Here is a 21,243-nt window from a genome sequence, read left to right as displayed (position 1 = left end):
TCAAGAGAAACCCTTCGAATCAGTTAACGAAGAGCCCAAAAAGCCTGCTTATGCTGGCCTACCAATTGATGAGTCTTCCAGCATCTGGATGGATGTTCTGGACGAACCCATGGTGCTGTCAGACGAAGATGAGAAATCTGAGGAAACGGTAACCCAGACCACCACTACAACAACTACCAAGACCACTGTTGTCACTGAAGTAGAGAAAACCAAAACTCTTGAAAACAAAACCGTGGAAGAAATTTCTCAAACAGTCGAAGACAAACCGTTGGAGCAGGTTGGGGAAGTGAAACCGGTTGAGATCTCAGTAGAACCTATAGCCGAAGTTACAAATGTGGTCGAAGAGAAACCAGTCGTAAAGGCTGAGGAAGTGCAATCAGTTGTGGCTCCAGTTGAAGAAATTATCGAAGTGAAAACTATTGAAGAGAAACCCGTGGAACCAGTCAAAGAAGAACCCAAGAAGCCAGTTTATGCCGGTCTTCCAATCGACGAATCTTCCACAACCTGGATGGACGTTCTGGATGAGCCTATGGTCTTCTCTGACGAAGAAGAGAAACCTGAAGAAACTGTGTCTGAGACCACCACAACAACTGTTACCGAAACCACAGCTGTAACCGAAGTAGAAGAACCCAAGCCTGTACAAGATGCTCCTCAAGCGGTGAAAGAGAAACTGCCCGAAAAGGTTGAGGAAGTGAAATCTGTTGAAACTCCAGTGGAAGAAATTATCGCAGTGAAGATTGTGGAAGAGACACCCATCGAACCAGTGAAGGACGAACCAAAGAAACCAGCTTATGCTGGTCTTCCAATTGACGAATCTTCCACAACTTGGATGGACGTTTTGGATGAGCCTATGGTCTTCTCTGATGAAGAAGAAAACTCTGAAGAAACTGTAACTCAGACTACCACAATAGCTGTCACCAAAACCACTATTGTAACCGAAGTAGAGGAAGTTAAGTCTTCTGAAACCAGTTCTGTAAAAGATATTCCTCAAGCGGTCGAAGATAAATCGATCGAAAAGGTTGTGGAAGTTAAACCAGTTCAGATTTCCGCGGAACCTGTACAAGAAGTTCCAAAATTGGTTGAAGAGAAACCGTTTGAAAAGCTTGAGGTAGTAAAATCTGTTGAGATTCCACTGGAAGAAGTTATTGAAGTGAAGACTGTTGAAGAGAAACCCGTCGAACCTATAAAGGAAGAACCCAGGAAACCAGCTTATGCCGGTCTTCCAATCGACGAATCTTCCACAACCTGGATGGACGTTTTGGATGAGCCTATGGTGTTCTCTGATGAAGAAGACAACTCTGAAGAAACCGTAACGCAGACTACCACAACAACAGTCACCAAAACCACTGTTGTAACTGAAGTAAAGGAAGTTGAAGCTTCTGAAATCAATACTGTAAAAGATATTCCTCAAGCGGTCGAAGACAAATCGATCGAAAAGGCTGTGGAAGTTAAGCCAGTTCAGATTTCCGCGGAACCTGTAGAAGAAGTTCCCAAATTGGTTGAAGAGAAACCGTTTGAAAAGGTTGAGGAAGTAAAATCTGTTGAGATTCCATTGGAAGAAGTTATTGAAGTGAAGACTGTTGAAGAGAAACCCGTCGAACCTATAAAGGAAGAACCCAGGAAACCAGCTTATGCCGGTCTTCCAATCGACGAATCTTCCACAACCTGGATGGACGTTCTGGATGAGCCTATGGTCTTCTCTGACGAAGAAGAGAAACCTGAAGAAACTGTGTCTGAGACCACCACAACTACTGTTACCGAAACCACTGCTGTAATCGAAGTAGAGGAAGTAGAAGCTTCTGAACCCAAGCCTGTACAAGATGCTCCTCAAGCGGTGGAAGAGAAACTGTTCGAAAAAGTTGTGGAAGAGAAATCTGTTGAAACTCCAGTGGAAGAAATTATCGCAGTGAAGACTGTGGAAGAGACACCCATCGAACCAGTGAAGGACGAACCAAAGAAACCAGCTTATGCTGGTCTTCCAATCGACGAATCTTCCACAACTTGGATGGACGTTTTAGATGAGCCTATGGTCTTCTCTGATGAAGAAAAAAGCTCTGAAGAAACTGTAACTCAGACTACCACAACAACTGTCACCAAAACCACTGTTGTAACCGAAGTAGAGGAAGTTAAGTCTTCTGAATCCAGCTCTGTAAAAGACATTCCTCAAGCGGTCGAAGAGGAACCATTAGAAAAGATTGAGGAAGTGAAGCCAGTTGAGAGTTCAGGGGATGAAGTTATTGAAGTGAAGCCTCTTGAAGAAAAACCCGTCGATCCTATAAAGGAAGAACCCAAGAAACCAGCTTATGCCGGTCTTCCAATCGACGAATCTTCCACAACCTGGATGGACGTTCTGGATGAACCAATGGTTTTATCTGACGAAGAAGAAACATCTCAAGAAACAGTGTCTCACACTACCACAAAAACCACCGTTGTTAGTGAAGTAGTAGAAGTAAAGCCTGCAGAACCAAAACTTGTAGAAACAGTTTCAGTAGTGACCGACGACAAACCGATCGAGCAGATCGAAGATGTGAAGCCAGTTAAAGAAACGCCCATTAAGCCTGCTGTGGTGTCTGAGAGTGTTAAAGATACCGAAACTATTGGTATCGATGAAATCCAGCATGCTCTATCTCAGATTACCACCATAACCAGTTCCATGTTTGAAGCTATAGAGCAAAGTACTGCAGGTATGTTAGCGGTAGATGAGCAAACTAAACTGCCTACTGGAACGAACGAAGAAAACATAGTTCAACCAGTTGATGAGAAAACCAAGAAGGAGAAAGTTGTATCTTTTATGGATGAGGTTAAATCTGAAAGTCCTGTGAAGTCGGAAAATGAAAACATTCTTGAACATTTAGAAATAAAAACTACAGATGAATTTGCACCATACGAAAATGTATCACTAGCGCCTGAGATAACACCACCTCCAGTAGATGGTTATGCTAAAGAGAGAAGCATCAGCGAAAGCGACCTGTTGATTGTGTCGAAATGGTCTGATAGCAAGCCATTACCAGAAGAGAAGACTGTCATTGATACTTGGTCAAGTGTGTTAGAAGATACAACACCTGTTCAACCTAATATTGCATTTACGTCCAAATTGTCACCTAATGCACCCGAATTTACGCCATCCTACCTGCGCCAAACGGATGCTGATGAAAATGTGGTTTTCTTAGAAAATGAAAGAAGTGTTCATACCGAGAGAGTGCAGAAAAAATCCAAACAACAAAAGAGAGAAGAGAAATCGCATAAAGAACAGCCAGAAGAGAAAATTAGTGAGAGGCCTTCTCAACTCAATGCCGATGCTCCGGTATTTAAACTTCCTGAGGATACCAGAGACTCAAAGGCGCCGAAGGGTAAATCCTATGCTGATATCGTGTTTGGTGAGCATTCGCATGTAGCGGAAACGAGCACAATTCAAGCTGTGATTGAAGACAAGAAAATGCCTTCCGAAAAACCAGCTGAACCTGAGGTTACACCAGTTGAGCAAGTCAAACGAAAGGATGAACCGCAAAAGAAAACAAAGAAAGAAAAACGTAAGGCTGAGAAGGTAGAAAAAGTCATACAAATTATAGACACTGTGGAGAAAGAGGTGTCAGAAGAGGTTACTGCTGAACCTGAGGACGAGAAGCCAGAGCCTGCAGTCTTGGATGAACCACAGAAAGAACCTCAGAAAGAACCCGAAACTACTCGTGCACCCTTAATGTCATGGTCATCTATTGTAAAGAAACCTGGTGAATGGGTGGACGACATCGTTAGTAAAACAAAGAAGGTGTTTACCGAGAGCGAGAAAAATGCGGCTGTCGCTGACAAGAAACCAGCAACCAAGAAAGAGGTTTCAAAAGAAAAACCAGCAGCGCCAGAAAAGGAGCGTAAGCCTAAAAAATCCAAGAAAAATAAAAACAGAGATGTTTCCGTTGAACCAGCCAAGCCAGAAGAAGAAGAAGAGTCCGTGCATAAGCCGACTAAGACAGAAGAAGTAAAATCGCCCGAAAGTGATGAATCCGATGAGCTCAAAGAAAATAGTCAGAGTCCAATTACATCAGAAGAAGAGACCCAGGTCGCAGTTGAAGCGCCAGCTGTGTCTGAAAACATCGCTCCAAAACAATCGCAGCCAGGCATCGTATCTTGGGCGTCACTAGTAAGCAGGCCAGGCGAGTGGATTGATGAAACCATTACGAAACATAAAGCACCATCAGAACCATTGCCTAAGGTCGAAAAACCGAAGACTCTAAAGACAAAGGAAAAGGAAAATAAAGATAAGAAACCAAAATCAAAGCCTGAACGTATTTCCAAAAAGACTGACACTCATATCGAAGAACAAACTGAGTGGACTGAGGTAGTTGCTACTACCGACGCTGTTGCGGAAATTGAAGCAGCAGTGCCAAAGGTTGTCGAGAAGCCAGAACCACAAATTGAAACAAAAGAAGCCGTAGCGCCTGCAAACCCACAATTCTCTTGGGCAGCTTTAGTAAAACGACCAGGCGAATGGGTTGATGATATAAAAGAACGGAAGAAGGCAGAGAAAGTAGCTGAGCCTGAGCAAATTGTCGTTGAAGCACCAAAGAAATCTGAAAAGTTTAAGAAACCCAAGCCTGTCAGCAAGAAACCAAAGGAGCGCACCGAAACGCCTAAAGAAAGTACTCAAAAGGATGTATCACTGCCGACAACATCTGACAGTGACTCTGAAAGATATGAGAAATTGCCTGCAACAGACTCCAATACCTTAACTTGGGCTAGGATAGCAAGCCAAAAAGAGGTTGAGCTTAAAGACACCGCACAACCAAAAGAAATTGTAAAACAACGAAAAGAAGTTCCACAGCCGCAAGAAAAGCCGCGAGAAACTTTGAGTACTAAACAAGCAAAACAAACAAAAGAAATGGCGCAGCCAAAAGAAAAGCCAGCTTCGAAACCTACGGCAGTCAAAGAGGTTGAAATATACTCCGATATCCCCGCTGTTCCTACTAAGATGTCCTGGGCTACAATAGTTAGTCAATCTACTACAGATTTCATTAGTAATGAACGCAGTCGACCAACATCCAAAGCGGAGAAGGTAAAAGCTATACCACAAAAGAAACAGCCAATTGAAAGAATTGAGCCAGCTGTCGTTGAGAGGCCGGCAGTTGAAGCTTCGGCGCAAAAAGAGACTTTAGATGATTTTGAATGGAACAATTTCTCTGAGAGAGTTACTTCGACTTACGACCACCCCGAAGATAATGATGATTTTGCCGGGCAGAATGAACCCAAATCGTGGAAGGATATGATTGATGAAGACGATGACCTATTTTCGTATGATGTTCCCGCTGAGGTGCAAAAGCCTGCTGAAGAAGTCTTTGAAAAGACCGACGAAAATGTGTCCAATGTCACCTCGACTATTACCACTACAACAACGGTCGTTAGGGAAACAAAAACTGTGGAGGACGTTCCGGCTGACGACGTAAAACCAGCTGAGACGATAGTAGAAGAAGTAGTTGAAGTTAAGATTCCTGATATCAAACCTGTGGTGGAAATGCCGGAAGTAGTTGAAGAGAAACCGTTAGAAAAGGTTGAGGTAGTAAAACCGATTGAGACTTCAGTGGAAGAAGTTGTTGAAAGGAAGCCTGTTGAAGAGAAACCCGTTGAACCACTAAAGGAAGAACCCAATAAACCTGCATATGCTGGTCTTCCAATCGACGGATCTACAACCACCTGGATAGATGTTCTGGATGAGCCTATGTCCTTGTCTGATGAAGCGGAAAACTCTGCAGAAACAGTGACTTCGACCACCACAACAACTATTATTACAACCACTGTTGTAAGTGAAACAGAGAAAGATAAAGCATCCAAAGCCAAATCCTTCGAAGAAGTTCCCCAAGTGGTCGATAAGAAATCAATCGAGAAGTTTGAACAAATTGAAGCAGTTGAGAGTCCAGTAGATCCTATACAAAATGTTCCGAAAGTGGCTGAAGAGAAAGCAATTGTAAGTGCTGAAGAAGTGCTATCAGTTGTGGCTGCAGTCGAAGAAATTATTGAGGTGAAGTCTATAGAAGAGAAACCTGTCGAAGTCCAAAAGGAAGAACCCAAGAAACCAGCGTATGCCGGTCTTCCAATCGACGAATCTTCCAGCACCTGGATGGATGTTCTGGACGAACCTATGTTCTTATCTGACGAAGAAGATGCATCTCAAGATGCAGTGTCTCAGACCACCGTGACAGTTACTACTACGTCTACCATTGCTACAGACGCAGTGGATGTAAAGGCTCTTGAAACCAACTCAATCGAGACAGCTCCGCAAGTAGTTGAAGAGAAACCGATCGTTAAGGTTGAAGAAGTTATTGAGTTTAACTCTCTGGAAGAGAAACCCGTTGAACCAGTTAAGGAAGAACCCAAGAAACCTGCTTATGCCGGCCTTCCTATTGATGAATCTTCAAGCACCTGGATAAATGTTCTGGAAGAACCATTGGTTTTATCCAACGAAGAAGAGACAGTGTCTCAGATCACAACTACCACTACCACTACTGTTATAACTGAATCGCAGGAAATAAAGGCTCCAGTCGAAGAAGTTCTGCAAGTAGTCAAAGAAACACCAAAAGAAAATGTTGGAAAAGAGAAGCCAGTTGGGAGCGCGGTGGATGAAGTTGTGGAAGTAAAGACTGTTGTAGAGAAACCAGTCGAACCAGAGAAGGAAGAACCCAAGAAACCTGCATACGAGGGTCTTCCTATTGATGAGTCTTCCAGCACCTGGATGGATGTTCTGGACGACGAAGAAGAAAAAGCTGAAAAAGCAGTGTCACATACAACCACGACAGCTACTACTACGACCACGATTGTTACTGAAACTGTGGAAGTAAAGGCTCCTGAAACCAAACCAGTCGAAACAGCTCCGCGAGTAGTTGAAGATACACCGATCGAAAAGGTTGAGGAAGGTACTGAGGTTAAGGCTGTGGAAGAAAAACCCGTCGAACCTGTGAAGGAAGAATCAAAGAAACCTGCTTATGCCGGTCTTCCAATCGGCGAATCTTCCACAACCTGGATGGATGTTCTGGACGAACCAATGGTTTTATCTGACGAGGAAGAAACATCTCTAGAAACAGTATCTCACACCACCACGACAGCTACTACTACCATTGTTACTGAAACTGTGGAAGTAAAGGCTCCTGAAACCAAACCATTCGAAACAGCTCCGCAAGTAGTTGAAGATACACCGATCGAAAAGGTTGAGGAAGTTACTGAGGTTAAGACTGTGGAAGAAAAACCCGTCGTACGTGTGAATGAAGCACCCAAGAAACCTGCGTATGCCGGTCTTCCTATCGATGAATCTTCCACAACCTGGATGGATGTTCTGGACGAACCAATGGTTTTATCTGACGAGGAAGAAGCATCTCTAGAAACAGTATCTCAGACCACCACGACAGCTACTACTACCATTGTTACTGAAACTGTAGAAGTAAAGGCTCCTGAAACCAAACCAGTCGAAACAGCTCCGCAAGTAGTTGAAGATACACCGATCGAAAAGGTTGGTGATGTTACTGAGGTTAAGGCTGTGGAAGAAAAACCCGTCGAACCCGTGAACGAAGCACCCAAGAAACCTGCTTATGCCGGTCTTCCTATCGATGAGTCTTCAAGCACTTGGATGGATGTTCTGGACGAACCTATGTTCCTATCTGACGAAGAAGAAAAGTCTGAAGGAACAGAAACTACGTCCACCATTGTTACTGAAGCAGTGGAAGTAGAGGCTGTTGAAACCAACTCAATCGAGACAGCTGCGCAAGTAGTCGAAGAGAAACCGATCGTTAAGATTGAAGAAGTTACTGAGGTTAAGGCTGTGGAAGAAAAACTCGTTGAACCAGTTAAGGAAGAACCCAAGAAACCTGCTTATGCCGGTCTTCCAATCGACGAATCTTCCACAACCTGGATGGATGTTCTGGACGAACCAATGGTTTTATCTGACGAGGAAGAAGCATCTCTAGAAACAGTATCTCAGACCACCACCACAGCTACTACTACCATTGTTACTGAAACTGTAGAAGTAAAGGCTCCTGAAACCAAACCAGTCGAAACAGCTCCGCAAGTAGTTGAAGATACACCGATCGAAAAGGTTGAGGAAGTTACTGAGGTTAAGGCTGTGGAAGAAAAACCCGTCGTACCAGTGAACGAAGCACCCAAGAAATCTGCTTATGCCGGTCTTCCTATCGATGAGTCTTCAAGCACTTGGATGGATGTTCTGGACGAACCTATGTTCCTATCTGACGAAGAAGAAAAGTCTGAAGGAACAGAAACTACGTCCACCATTGTTACTGAAACTGTGGAAGTAAAGGCTCCTGAAACCAAACCAGTCGAAACAGCTCCGCAAGTAGTTGAAGGTACACCGATCGAAAAGATTGAGGAAGCTACTGAGGTTAAGGCTGTGGAAGAAAAACCCGTCGAACCAGTGGAAGAAGCACCCAAGAAACCTGCTTATGCCGGTCTTCCTATCGATGAGTCTTCAAGCACTTGGATGAATGTTCTGGACGAACCTATGTTCCTATCTGACGAAGAAGAAAAATCTGAAGAAACAGAAACTACGTCCACCATTGTTACTGAAGCAGTGGAAGTAGAGGCTCTTGAAACCAACTCAATCGAGACAGCTGCGCAAGTAGTCGAAGAGAAACCGATTGCTAAGGTTGAAGAAGTTACTGAGGTTAAGGCTGTGGAAGGGAAACCTGTTGAACCCATTAAGGAAGAACCCAGGAAACCTGCATATGCCGGTCTTCCTATTGAAGAGTCTTCCAGCACCTGGATGGATGTCCTGGACGAACCTATGTACCTTTCTGACGAAGAAGAAACTTCTCAAGAAAGAGTGTCTGAGACCACTACGACAGTTACTACTACGACCACCTTTGTTACTGGAGCAGTGGAAGGAAAGGCTCCCGAAACCAAACCAATCGAAACAGCTCCGCTAGTACTTGAAGAAAAACCAATCGTAAAGGTTGAAGAAGTTATTGAGATTAAGGCCCTGGAAGAGAAACCCGTTGAACCAGTGAAGGAGGAAGCCAAGAAACCTGCCTATGCCGGTCTTCCTATTGATGAGTCTTCCAGCACCTGGATGGATATACCGGAGGAGCCTTTAGTCTTATCTGACGAAGAAGATAAACCAGAAGAACGAGTGTCTCAGATCACCTCAACAACTACCACAACCACTGTTGTTACTAGAGCAGTGGAAGTAAAGGTTCCCGAAACAAAATCCGTCGAAGAAGTTACTCAAGTTGTTGAAGAGAAATCCATCAAAACGGTCGAAGAGGTGCAGACGCCTGAGACTCTGGTGAAGACTGTTGATGACAAACTCGTCGAACCAACACCCACTTCTTCAGCTGTGGTAGTTACTGATAAAGTTTTAGATAAACCATCCGAAAAGTTAGAAGAATTGAAGCACGAAGCTACCACTGTGGAGGTCGAAATACCCGAAGTTAAACCTCCTGTGTCAATCTCAAGTTGGGCTGATATTGTATCCGATACCATTGAGCAAGAAAAGCCTTTGAAAGCAGATAAATTGAAAAAGAAAAAGACCAAAAAAGAAAAGGTTGAGGCGCTTCAGGAAGATGAGCTGCCTAAACGAAGCGATACTCATAAAAATGTTACTTTCATTGATGAGGAAAGAAAAGATTCGACTTTGTCGTCAGTCCATGCTGGGAGGAAACCGGTTCCAAAGGAATTGGATGTGCCTAAACCGACTGTGTTGCCAGGCTTTTCATGGTCAGATGTTGTAAGGCAAAACAACCAAGAATTACCTAAACAGACGACCGTTTTCGAAAAATCAGAAGCGCTCGAGCCTAAAAAGTCGGTGACATTTGTTGAAGAGCACACAGAAATCCCACAGACTGTTTCAGAAGTCACAGAAAGCTTTACTACATCTGGTGAGAGCAAAACACCCAAGGAGAAGTCCAAGAAGCAAAAGCCGAAAAAGGAAAAACCAGAGAAAGTTGAAAAAGTAGCTGCTGTTGAAGAAACGAAGTTGGAGAAGCCAACGGTTGTTGAGCATGCGGCAACACCTGCAGTCACGCCATTAATGGCATGGTCTACTATCGTTAGTCAAAATGTTGTAGAAGTTCCAATAACAAGTATACACGAACTAACTGAAATAGTTGAAAGCAGAAAAGAAACGACGAAGACTCTTGACCAAGATGTTAAACCAATTCCAGAAGTAAAATCGCTAGATAATGCGGCTAGTAAGGACACAATACATACATTCATCGGACATGAAAAGCAGCATACCGAAAAGTCTCACGGAAAACCAAGAAAAGAAAAGACTAAGCAACAAACTGCCGATCTGGATGAAAAACCAGCTGAACCAGTTGTAGCAACAATGAAAGCCGATGAGACTTCGGCTGAAGTATCCCTTTCCTGGTCAGCCATAGTTAGCCAGGAACAAGAAGAGGAAGATGTGCGTCCAGTAATAACTGAGACTGTAGGAGACACAATTAATGATGCCGCGATTGCGATAGAAGAGAAAGAACATTCTCCAGAAAGCGTCGCATCGATTGAAACCGAAGTGACTATTCCTAAAGAGGAGGAAGTCAATGAACTACCTGAAACGGCGCGGCCTAAAGAACGAAAAGAAAAGCCAAAGAAGCAAAAGCAGAAGAAAGAAAAGTCCAATGTCGTAGAAGAGGAGCCACAAGCAACGCAACCTACTAAGGAACATGTTTCCGAACCAAGTCCAGAACCCAAGACTATTATTCACGAAGAGATAGTAGCTCCTGCCGCACCACCTTCAGTTTGGTCTAGGTCCGAAACATACGCTGAAGTGGTTAGAAAATCTGGTTTGGTCGATAATACTAATATACGCTATCAAGAGCTTGAAAGTCAGCCAACTACTTCGCGAATCTTTGCGCCTGAAGCAGAGGCATCAATGCCCTATGAATCGGAAGTTTCGGCATCTACCGAAGAACTTGTGGAGTTCGAGCAAATGCAATCGGAACCCATTGTTGAGACACACCCAGTACAGCTAGCGCCAACAATGGAAGCTTCTAGCGCAGAAGCCGTGAACGAACCTGAACCTGAAGTACCTAAGGCGCCAACTGCAGCTGAAACAGAGTTAGAAGATGCGCAATGTGTCACTGAAACAGTTGAAATGTCATGGAAAGATATGATTGAAAGTGAAGAGATTGAGCCAACGCCAGAACCAGAACCGAAGCCGGAAACTTCATCATGGGCATCGGAAATGACATGGAAGGAAATAATGAAGGACGAAAACAAACATTCTACTGAACCAGGCACTTCATCCTGGGCGTCTATCGTTAGAAGTTTCGCGCCGCAGGAGCCACAACAAAAGATATTCGTAACACATGAAACCAGCGATGTTGTGAGTACCAGTGCGCCAGCGAGACCATCACGCACTATAGAACGTCCAGCCATTAAAGTTACCGAAGCTCCCACAATTACCGAGGAAGCGCCACCAACAACAGACAGCGAAGGCTTCCTTGAGTGTGTATCTAAGAAAGAAAAACGACGCAGACGATCACGTTCGCGCTCACAGCAGTCAGTTCAAGAAGATATTCCTGCTCACCATCAAAAACCTGAGAAAACCAAGAAGAACAAGCATGGCAAACAGGCAAATCGCGATCGCAGTAAAGATGTGCCAAAAGAAAGAGCCGAAGTTGTAAAAAAAGAAGAACCACCGCAACTAGCTGAAGAGTTAGAAAACATCGTTGTAGAGCAAACCGTAGTAGTAGAGCCACAAAGAGCAACTACACCACTAACGACCGGTTTATCATGGGCGGCTATTGCAGCGCAAAATGTGCCTGAGCCCGTCCAGCACATACGACCACTTTACGAAGAAAGTACAGCCAAGCCAACAGAAGTTGTGCCAGAAAGTGTTGTTGACGAAAGCGTAAAGGTACGCACTACTATAGCGTTGGAACCCGAAAAGAAGGAGAAAACCAAAAAACCCAAGAAGAAAAATAAGAAAAAACATGCGGATGAAGCTGAACTGGAAGAATTGCATGAAGTACCAACTGAAAGCTCAGAGCTTGTAACTGAGACTACTCCTACTGCAACTACGACCTCCGACGCCTTTATCAGTCAGACCTCATATTGGTCTGCCAAGTTGAAACCACAATTAAAGGTTTCAGTAACAGAAAATGAGACAAAGCCCGTAGAAGAGTTACCGGAGACAGACGACACTTCGCAAATACTAGAGCCTGCAGAGGAAGTTACTGTGCAATCGCCGACAGATCAACCCACAACATGGTCTGCACTCATACAAACTGAGACAACAGTATTTCCAGCGCCGATTGTGAATGTGCGCCAGTCCGAAGATAAGGTGCCTTGGACAACACTAGTAGTGAGTCAGACTGCAGACTTCCAGACGCCCAAGCGACAAGAAGTTGTCGACGCCACTACCGATTTGCTGGGTAATGAACGCGTGTCTACAGCGAAACATCCACCAGTGCAAGTGACAGGAAGCTCATACGCAGATGTTGTGAAGACTGAAGAGCTACCAGCTCAGGTGACCACAACTGTTTTTGAAAAAGTTTCAGAGCCTTCAACGGTTGTACAGAGTGTGGTTGAAACAACAACAACCACTATTAAGACTACTAGTACGGAAAATGTACCGCAGGTGGAGGTTTCGAATGAATTTGTCGTTGAAGAAGTGGAAGAGCCGACAGCTGTTGAAGCGCAAGGACCGAAAGAGAAGCCAACCAAAGAAATCGATGTGATTGAAACAGTCACAGTTGATATCACAGAAGGTGAAAAGGTGGGTGTGCTTGAAGCAGGTACGGAGCTTGTGAAACCTGAAGCTCAACCTGAATTAGTCAAAGAAACTTCTCAATCTCAGCCAGATTCAACTGAAGTTTTCGTCGCGGCTCCAGCTGCTCCAACAGCACTCGATCTCACAAAAGATTTCTTGGCTTCTGAAAAGTCATTACAAGAAAAATCAACGGTGTTGGTAAATGAGTCTGAGCTAAAGGACGTAGTGGTAGAAGCTGAGCCAGTTAAAGAACCTCTGCCTACTAAGGAACACGAACTTACCGCAGAACCTCAGCAAGTTGTAGAGAAAACAATCAACACCAACGTGGTGGCCGAAACAACTGTCGTCAAAAATACAGAAATTGTTCAAAGTTATACCGGAGAGCTTAAAGATACTAAAGTAGTTGAAGCTCCACAAACTGGTGCGGAACTCGATGAGGCCGAAGAGCATAAACCACAGCCTCAACCTATAACTGAACCGTTTTCAAAGGTTGTCGAAGTGGTGGAAACTGTCACCTTCGAACCTACAGTACCCGATGCAGTGATAGCAGAACTGGAAACCGTTGAGGTGCCTGGTGAAGAAAAATCACCTCCCGCGCCATCCGCACCTTCGACGCTTGATTTCACGAAAGATTTCCTTGCTACAGAAAAATCTCAACAAGAAGCAAAGATTTCTATAGTGGTGGCGACACCTGAAAAAGTGGTCGAAGAGCCTGAAATTGTCGAAGTACCAGAGGCGGTTAAAGAACCAGAAGTTGTCGAAGCTTCTGAGCCTGCTAAGGATCTCGATGTAGTCAAAAAGCTTGAGCCACAGCCTCAGCCTACAACTGAAGGCTTTTCAAAGGTTGTCGAAGTGGTGGAAACTATTACCGTCGAACCCACAATACCCGATGCAGAGATAGGTGAACTGGAACCCGCTGAGGTGCTTGGCGAAGAAACATTACTTCCCGCGTCATCCGCACCTTCAGCGCTTGATCTCACGAAAGACTTCCTTGCTACAGAAAAATCGCAACAAGAAGTAACGATTTCTATAGTGGTGGCGACACCTGACAAAGTTTTCGAAGCGCCTGAAATTGTCGAAGTACCAGAGGCGGTTAAAGAACCTGAAGTTGTCGAAGCTTCTGAGCCTGCTGAGGAACCCCATGTGGTCGAGCAGCTTCAAGAGCCTCAGCCTGCCCTTGAAGTGTCTTCAAAGGTAGTCGAAGTTGTAGAAACGGTTACTGTCGAACCTACAACATCCGATGAGGTGGCACCTAAGCAGGAAATCGTTGAGGAATTACTTCCTGCACTTTCAGCGCTTGATCTCACGAAAGACTTTCTTGCTACAGAAAAATCTCAACAAGAAGCAACGATTTCTAGAGTGGTGACAAAACCCAAAAAGGCGGTCGAAGAGCCTGAAATTGTCGAAGTACCAGAGGCGATTAAAGAACCAGAAGTAATCGAAGCTCCACAACCTATCAAAGAGCTCGATGTGGTCGAAAATCTTCAACCACAGCCTCTCTCTGCAATCGAAGAATTTTCAAAGGTCATCGAAGTGGTAGAAACAGTTGCCGTACCTTCCGCAATTGATCTCACGAAAGATTTCCTGGCTACCGAAAAATCTCGACAAGAAGCAACGATACCGATAGTGGTGACGAAAGCCGAAAAGGTGGTCGAAGAGCCCGAAATCGTCGAAGTACGAGAAGCGGTTAATGAGCCTGAAGCATTTAAAGAGCTTGAAGTGCTTGATAAACATGAAGAAATTAAACAGCCAGAACTTGTTAAAGAGCTGGTTCAAACGTCGGAACCTGTAACAGAGCCCGAAACCGTTAAAGATTCAGAGCCTATAAAACAACCAGAACCTGTTAAAGACCTCGCAGTTAGTGAGACATCTGAGGCTATCAAGGAGCCTCAGTCCGTGGTGGAAGAAACAACAACCAAGGTGGTCGAAGTGGTAGAAACAAATGTCATCGAAACTACTGAAACAGATCAGGTATCTATACAAAAAGAATTATTACCCGCGCATATAAGTATATCGTCAGCAGTGAAAACTCACGACTTTCTCGAAGGTGAGCGCACAGCTGTGGCAAATGAGATTAAGTTATCAATATCCGATGAGCAAACACCGAAAGTTGTTGAAGAAGTAGAATTAGATGTAGAACAGGTTGTAGATGAATATGTGGTTATTGAACCAAGTGAACTCTCTGTAATAGACAGTGAAATTTTGCAACAGAATTTGCATTTAGATACCACAACGTTAGTGCGTACAAATTATGAAGAATTTGAGACAAAATTGCAGTTAATTTTAGAAGAAGAAAAACGCTTAGTAGCAAAGCAAACACAGGAAGAAACTGTAGAAGAAACACGGGTAGTAGTAAACAAACCGCAGGAAGAAACTGTAGTGTCTCCGGTTACACTCGACTCTGTAGAAGAGCCAGCTAAGACCGAAACAAACGAAGTTGAATTAGCAGCAACTGGTACATTGACTGATACGCTTTTGTTTAACCTAAGTCGAGATAACTTTATAAGACAAGTTAACAGCTATACTCAAGTAACACAAAGCGAACGTTGGTGGACATATTTCCTAGAGTCCATAACTCAAACCGAAAGTGTAAAAAAGACTGAAACTATTGCGGAAGCGCCAGAAGTTGTGGCGCACGCCTTAGAACCCCAAGCTGAACATAGCATACAAAAGACTGAAGAACCAAGTTTAGCAGAACAAATCATTCCCACTGAGCAGACGCAAACGATTACTTCACCACTTGATACACTCTGTAGAAATTTGTACATGGATGTATGGCACGCGGATACAACTAGCGAGTTGGTTGCTGAAAGTGCCGTGCCGCAGGTTGAAAGTGTGATCTCTGTAACCGAAGAAGAAGAAGTTGTAGTTAAAACTGACGTTAGTGAAGAACAAATTGAAAAGGTGACACAAGTGCAAACAGTTGCCGAACAAGAGAAACAAGAAAGAAAACCACAAGTAGTAAAAGATGATGAAGAAGAAGAAGAGGAGGACGATGAGGAAGTAGAAGAAGAGACTGACTCCAAAACTAAACGTGACTATGACGAACACAACAAACGTGACCGTGACGATCGCGACCCTGGTAGTGGTAGTAGCGGTAACGTTACACCGACACCCGAACCCGATAGCAGTGCGTACGCAACAAATCAAAGCTGTTCCTCCGAATATATGTCAACTGATCTGCCAGGCGGCGTAGGTCATTGGCGCGATCAGAGCACTTATCTTGCTTTGGATGCGGTAACGGTGGGCGATGTGCCCGATCTTTCGAATAAGCCTTTAGGCGAAAAGCAAATCGAATCCGTAACCGAAACCCAAGACGAAACAGAATTAGTTGTGCACTCACAAGCGCCGCTTGAGTTACTAACAACTGAAACTAAAACGCAAATAGAACTAACAACTATTGCTGACACCACAGCAGTGGTAGCAACTGCAACGCCGCAAGTACCCGAAAATGTATCAGCTCCCATAATAACTCATCCATCCCCGCCACCATCACCAACCCCAAGTCCTGAACCACTCCCAACCACAATCCCAATCTTAACACCCATCGTTGATTCCACCCAAATCGAAAATGTACCCCCCACTACTACTGTTGTTGCAACCGACACTACTACAACAACAACTAAGCTAACACAATTGGCGAGTGCCATTATTAATACCGTTAATGTGGCAACAAATGCCACGGCTACGACAATAACGGCAACTAAAGAGGCAGCAACAGCTGTGCTCGCGCCGCTTGTAACAACAATCATCGATAAGGCAACAACACCAACAGCAACAGCAACAGCAGAAACAACAACAACAATAACAGAAGAAACTATAACACCAGTAGCAACAGCAACAGCAACAGCAACAGCGGCAACGACAACGACAACTAGTGAAACGCAATTAGAAGAATTGAAAGTGCCGCTAACCAAATCGGTGGTGGCCACTGAAGAAGCGTCCAAAGAAACGTTGACGCACGCGCCAACAGCAACCACAACAACAGCCACTGAGACTGTAGTTGCCACAGAGGCGCTTGTTGCACCGGCGGTGGTGCCAGTGGTGGTGACACCGACAGCTGCACCTTTGGCACCGCTAACCACAACGCAAACAACAACAACCACCACAACGGTAACAGATGAATTGTATCGGCCGGAATTTGTTGTTAAACCTGAGCCGAGCGTTATTAAGCGCACGACAACAACAACGACGATAACAACAACGACAAATGGCACAACAACAAGCGATGCAATTGGTGGTCTACTGCAACAACAACAACAACAGCAGCAGGTGATGATCACGTTGAGTCTACGTACATTTATTTTAATTATGTTTGCAGCTTTTCTGTGTGGTTTTGGTATATGTTTATGGCTTTTAAATGGCTATGATTGCCTGTGAGATATTAAATTAACTAAACTAAAAAAAAAAAAAAAACAAAAAACAAAACACAACAACAAAAATAACTAAGAATTAAAATGCTTACTGTTAACAATTTCCTCCTTTCTCTGCTCTTTTGAGTTGTCATCTACTTATCTGCATACATAATTACAACGTATTTACATACATACATACATACCTTGACGCATAAACACCTACTCATTTGCGACATGAAGCACGATTATTGTATTTATTTAAAAGAAAAGCATTTTTGCTCATATCAACAAAAAATCGAAGGAGTAACCAAAAAAGGCATATTTTTTTGAATGAACAACAAAAACACTCGCAAAACTAATAAAGCAGAAAGAATAAGTACACAGAAGACTGGTCAAATATTGCTAACAAGAAAAAACAAAAAAAAAAAACTTGGATGGAAAAATTGCCTGTTGTAGGTTATAGTTTTTTTAAATGTTTCCTACTAAAAAATATGTGTACATGCGTACATACATACTTACATACAGTAATAAAAGTATGTTGACGAAAGCATTTAATATTTTATGCATCTGTATTGACTTAAATATTGATCGTTTGCATTGCTGTGGCATGACAGAAGAATGTTAAATATTATAATTAATAAAAAAAATTTTATATTTTATTTTTTAGCAAAAAATGTAATTCCTTTATATAGCTGTTCCTTAATACGAACATATTTATTATGCTAAGGTCAATTTACATAAAACACTTTAATTTTTTTTCAATATTGTGCCTTAAATTTATGTGAATTTAAATATTCATCTACTTATAACTAAGTGCAATTGTTTATTTGAATATTTTATTTTAATTTTTATTTTTTTTTGTTTGGAAACATTTTTTATTTCAAAGTTTTGTAAAATTTTTTATTTGCATAACTGTATATATCTATCTCTACACTTTCTCTAAAATTTTTAATTTGTATTTATTTTATTTCTTAATTTTTTATTTAAACATTTTTATTTGCACAATTGTAAATATCTATTTCTCTACTATCTCCGGAATTTTTAATTTGTATTCATTTTATTTTTAGTTCATATTTTTATTTAAATTTCTTTCAAAATCTTATTTGTTTTAACTCAAGTTTTAAACTTTTGTGTACTTGCCACATACGTTAAGTATACGTTTTAATATGTTTTATACGCTAAGCTTATACATATTAGCATATTATTGTGTATCACTATTCACTACATCATATGCGCATACTTAATATGTTTAAAACATACTTACACATATTTTGTTTTAAGCATTATGTTTTATTTCATGTAAAAGTAGTTTTTCTTAGAAAAAAATAAAACAAAACTAACATAAATCTACGCATGCTTTCTTTTGTTGTTTCCTTTATTTTTTTTTATAATTAAACAGTTTTTTATTAATATTTTTTAACACATATTTTCAAAACACCATTCATTTGACACAAGCGTAACATTTTGAAAAGTAAAATTGGTTTACTAGCGTATAAATATTTTGCAAGTGGCGTGGTTAGTCATTTCATTAGCAATAAACGGCACTTAAGCAATTATATTTTTGAAGTCAGAAATTTAGAAAACATTTTTTTTAAGTATCTTAAGACAAAAAGTTATAAATTTGTTTATCACAAAAGATTTTGTCATGTTATTTTTTATTAAAATTTTTAGGTCCAAAATTTATAAGTTTTTTTTAAATTCGAAAATTTATAAAAAAAAATTTTAACAAAATTTTTTATCAAGATTTTTAAGTGAATTTATGCTTTTTTTAACAAAAAAGTTTTTACCCACAATTTTTCATCAAGATTTTTAAGTCAGAATTTTTAAAAGGGTTTTTTATCAAAAAAAGTTTTGATATCCTTTTACACAAGTGTTTTTGTAATTTTTTTGCTAATTTTTGTAAGTAGGTAGCAGGTCATATACATAAAAAAGTGCATTTTAATCAGGAATCCTAAGTTAGTCGCTATAATTTTTGGATCATAGTAATTTAGTATTTGAAAATATTTATACACTCGATCATATTTGAACAATATTTTTAGAACAGACCTAATCAAAATTTTTTATGATTTTATCTAGCGAAACAAGCCTCAATAATCCAAAAATCAATTTTAGAAATATCATTCCGCTCTGGTCACGTACAAGACCATTCGTTATCGAACGAAACCCGATTAAAAATTAAATTTTTTAGTTTACGGTACTCTTTAACGAGTTCGGGTGGTCATTAAAATTGTATTAGTGACAGAAAAAGCTGCCATTTTATTTCATACGATTCGAATAGAGTAATAATTCAATTACGATTACCATATTTCGAAAGCCGATCGAAGAAAAAAATCCGAAAAATACTGCACAAATCTACTCGAACAAATAATAAACGTTAAAAAAATATTTTGGTAATGAATTGAGAATTGAATTGATTAAAATTTTCTATTCGAGGAAATACAAATAACGATGTTATATGTATGTATGCTATCATTGATATAAAAAATAAAAATATCGACTATTTTCTACCGTTATATAAATTCATTCAAAATTTCACACTATTAATAAGTTTCTCAAGCTTAATAAATATTTGCTTAGTTTTTATATTTTATGCACTGAAAGTATCTTACAAACACTGAATTGCAATTTTTTAAATGACCTTAAATATTTCTCTTTTATAATAAAGTTATACGAATTCTTAGTAGGCTTCGAAGACCATTAAAGTAAGGACTCCAAAAAGACTTCCGTCGCTTGTTTATAAGTAAACTATATATTTTTACAGTGTAACGTCTCAGCTTAATATCCAAAGACTTGAAATCCGTCAATCCTTTCGTTGTTTAGCTTTAATCAGCAAAATCTTCTCGCATTAAACAAATGAATTAAGCAAAAAAGAATTAGATTGTATGCAGCTGCCTATTATGAAGAGTATCAGAGCTATGGTGAATTTTCAAGGCTTAAAGCGACAGCCCCTCAGTTCGTTCAACCTGATTGACGCTATAACCGTTCGAGTTTAACACAGCACGCCAGCTGTTACTTTGTTTATTTTTTTGTTAGCTCTAGAACACACCAAAGTCTCCGTCTCTGCATTCTCTGGTTTTTGCCTCAATAGAGAGGGCGTTACTTGTCAACTGCCTACTTATACTTAGGTAACACTTGTTGGCAAGGTTTATTCTACGTTAAACCAAGGCTGTTATAATTTTTGGTTCTAATAGCATTAACTTAATACTGTTACCCAAATAAACCAAGTCCTTTGCTTATTCCAATTTCAGATGTCAGAAGATATTTTGTATCGTTCTGGTTCATCCTCAGCCATATGTATTCGCTTAGCTTCTATGTATATCCAGCTATCAAAAGACATTGTAATTGTGCAAAAAAATGATCCTAAGCGATTAAGTTCTAAAGCTTTTATTATCTTTTCAAGCACACAATGCTCGATAATACCTTCTAATTATGCGGTGTTTAGGAGGCTCATCCCGAGTAAGTTGGCGCTTATGGCGAAGTGCATTTCCTACAGATTTTTTTCAGCAGAAAAATTGCTATTCGTACATCGTTTTAGTCGGGTGGTAAAACATCGATTCCGTCGTCCTTGTCTGGGGTTCGGGCTAGTTTTAGTGTTTTTACCATTCAAAAAGGCGAGAAAGTGTTAGCTCCATAATTTTAGTACTTATGTGCTGGATATTCGGTTTCGAGGCCCCTGAGGTTGTTCTTAGGGACATACACCCTAATTCTTATGACCTCGACTTACTTTCTGTTAAAACTTCCGAGCGTTCCTTCTTTTCGGTCAGCCTTTAAAGCTCGTCGCTCTCAAGTAGTGTAGGCTCTCCTTTTAATATCTTGCAGGGAAACTTATTAAGGTGCTTGAAATTTCATTCAGGCAGTGTTGCATCATCCAATACCGTTTCTAGAATTATTCCAAGTGAGAACTTTAAATCGCTTAGGAGTAGTAAAACAATTTTCCTGTTCAGCGTTCTGGGCTTTAGAAGCACTGTAGGAAGGTAATTTCGGTAGAATATTCAGTCCAGATAATTTAATAGATTCTAATTACCTGACGTATCGATTAATTGGGCTTGTAATGTATCTGTAGTCCTTTTTTGCTTAGCAAAGGCCTGTTTCTCTCCTACACACTTTAATATAAACAATTTTTACGCCCAAATAATCACTTGCTGAAACTTCGAAACTTGCCTCGCTTAAAGTACGTTTACATAT

The 21,243-nt window shown here is 41.2% G+C and overlaps 1 protein-coding gene and 1 long non-coding RNA gene across 3 annotated transcripts in view; one reads left to right on the top strand and one right to left on the bottom strand.

Moving 5' to 3' along the window:
• Msp300 (Muscle-specific protein 300 kDa) overlaps window positions 1–21,243 on the top strand; it is a 232,951-nt gene that overhangs the window by 163,624 nt on the left and 48,084 nt on the right. The gene's annotated exons all lie outside the window — the stretch shown is intronic.
• On the bottom strand, window positions 863–15,735 carry LOC108367654 (uncharacterized). Its single transcript, XR_001848275.1, has 3 exons — window positions 15,645–15,735; window positions 11,637–11,639; window positions 863–878 (listed from the first exon to the last, which is right to left on the bottom strand). It is a non-coding gene; the product is annotated as an uncharacterized LOC108367654 (long non-coding RNA).

This window comes from Rhagoletis zephyria, unplaced genomic scaffold (assembly GCF_001687245.7).
Source record: "Rhagoletis zephyria isolate East Lansing unplaced genomic scaffold, Rhagoletis_zephyria_1.1 Rzeph_scaffold_00047, whole genome shotgun sequence".
Taxonomy (NCBI): domain Eukaryota; kingdom Metazoa; phylum Arthropoda; class Insecta; order Diptera; family Tephritidae; genus Rhagoletis; species Rhagoletis zephyria.
The sequence above is the reverse complement of the archived record's forward strand: the minus strand, read 5'-3'. Positions and strand labels throughout refer to the sequence as shown.